A 2,830-nucleotide genomic window follows, 5' to 3' on the forward strand; every position below is an offset into this window, starting at 1 on the left:
CTAGACCGTGTAAAGGCTTTGATTTCTATAGTTTGTGTTATCACATGTACGGTCCTATAATATATTATATTATTTATTTACGTCGCCTAAAGAGACGTTGTTCCTTCATATGCCAATTATTGCGAAGAATATTACTAAGGCCTCGGTAGTCTAAAGGCTCAGGACGCTCGCACGGGTTATAAGAGATCCGGGTTCGACTCCCGGCCGAGGTAATATTTTTCGCAATAAGAATTAATTATTTACAGTTTTTAATATGTTATTCATCATTATTAAGATCGTTTAGAAGATGCGAATAAGCATCAAAAAATAGTTAAAAATTGCTAGTCAATTTTAACTCGTGATATTACTGCGGTAGTTTAGTAGAGTTAGCGTTTCAAGACCGGAAATTTTTCGGCGCGCGTTTCTGTGGGACTACATACGTAGTATATAAATTCACATAAGAATCATACAAGCATTAAGATCCAGCTAGACCGTGTAAAGGCCACTATTTTTTATGTTATTTATACATATATTTTATAACTTATTTTTATTATTTTCAATATTTTTACCTAAATTTTTTCTCGTTTATCGCCGTGTAGTATGAGTTATTATTTTCAATGAATTTTTTATGGAAATACGTCCTAAATTCTTTTTTTTTATAATCGGGGTCCCCACACCGCTATTCGTCCCTGGCGTCTCGCATGTGGCCGCTAGAAGTGGCCGCTAGCTTACTGGGCAGCCGCGGCCCCGGCGCACCGCGGTGCATGGCGGCTGTTGCTATGAAACTATATACTAACCTTGTTGCAGTGTTGCAATGTTTAATTGCTAAGTAAATTGATAGAGATAAAGATTTTATTATTGCCTACACATTTATTCAGTGAATATTGGATAATGCGAATTATTAGAATTTATTAATCCAGAAATAATTAACCTATTGGAAATGTAACATACGAGTTCGGATAGAAAGTAATACAATAATCTCAAATATTATATAATATAAATTATCAGAATTTTTTAAATTAAAACCTGCTAAATTATTAAAAATGTAAGATATGAGTTACATATAGAAAGTAATACAATAGCCTTAAATATGAGATACTACGAATTATCAAAATTTATTAAAACGGAACTTGTCAATCTAATGGAATTTAACATGAGAATTACGAGTAAAAAACAATAAGATAGTGTCAAATATTAGATAATGCGAATTATCAAAATTTTGTAATCCAGAACCTGTTAAGGTTCTGGGAAATGTAAGATACGATCTAGTTACACACATATAGAAAATAATACAATTGCCTTAAATATCAAAGGAATTAATAGTACATTACGATACAAGTGCGCAAAGTAGGTGTTTCCCACACGAGCGAAGTTTGTCGCCCGAGCGAAGCGAGGGTGACAAAAAAGCGAGTGTGGGAACACCTACGCAGCGCACGAGTATCGTATACTATTTTTCCTACTATCGTGCTCAAAGTTGCGCACGCAAATGCGTGTGCAAAATCGAACTTTGCGCACGATAGTAGGAAAAAAAATTTGTTAAACCGAAACCTTTATCTATTAAAATGTAACATCCGAATTACGTATAGAAAGCGATATAATAGTGTCAAATATCGGATAATACGAATTATCAGAATTTATTAATCCAGAAACAGTTAATTTACTGAAAGTGTAACATTCGAGTTACGAATAGAAAATGATACAATAGTCTCAAATATTAGATAATGTGAATTATCAGAATTTATTAAAACGAAACTTGTTAATCTATTGGAATTACGTATAAAAAGCAATACAATAATGTCAAATATTGGATGCAAATTATCAAAATTTATTGAACCAGAAACAATTAATCTATTGGAATATAACATACGAGTTATAGCCTCAAACATTAGACAATACGAATTATCAAAATTTATTAAAACGAAACCTATTAATCTATTGGAATATAACATACGAATTACTTTTAATTATTAATTGTTATAATTAAAGTTGACAGATATCCTGACGAAATCTGTTGCATCGATGGCATAAAGGATTAAACAATTCTGCTTTACAGACAAATATTTAATCCTAACCTGAATAGTGATTAACTTTAACGATCTCGGTCCACGGGGTAAAGCGAAACAAAAACACTTTCATTATATATTCTGAGCGGATGCAATCGATTGAGCACACTTAGAACTCAATCGGGACAGCCGTTATTGAGATCCCATAATCGCCGTCCAGAAATCTTGATAGAATTCGCGTAAAGGAGGCACGGCAGTGTCACTGCGCTTGGCTTAGCACCGAGACACTACTAGTGTCTCCAGATCTTCTTATTTCAATCTAAGTAATGGCAGCTTTAATTCTCTGTCAAAATCAAAAATTACTTTACTCGAAAAAAATTAATGTATTAAATGAAAAATTAAAACCCAGATGCTACAATCTTAACTAATCAAGTTAAATTCTATCAAATTAAACAGTAAAACCCAAGTGGTATTATCTTTGTTATTTACTTAATTCTAATCAGGGATGAGAAGTAACTCGTTACTTGTAACGAAGTTACAGTTAGAGTTACTTTTTTTCAGTAACTGTAACTTAACTTCGTTACTTTCTTTCCATCTGTAATTATAACTTAACTTAGTTACATCTTTTAAGTAACCAGTAACTAATTTAATAATTACTTTCATAGTTATTTTATATATTTAAAACTTATTTGTCAATTTAGTGTGCGGTAGTGTCCACTTGGCGCTACAAATACTTCGAAACATTTGATTAATCAGAAGAAATAAATTTAATTAAAACGTTCAATGAACTCTTGTACCTGTTTGGTCTATAATATATTTCTGGATCTAATGGAATCCGCCAATCAAAT

The sequence above is a fragment of the Trachymyrmex cornetzi genome, unplaced genomic scaffold, assembly GCF_001594075.2.
Source record: "Trachymyrmex cornetzi isolate Tcor2-1 unplaced genomic scaffold, Tcor1.1 scaffold429, whole genome shotgun sequence".
Taxonomy (NCBI): domain Eukaryota; kingdom Metazoa; phylum Arthropoda; class Insecta; order Hymenoptera; family Formicidae; genus Trachymyrmex; species Trachymyrmex cornetzi.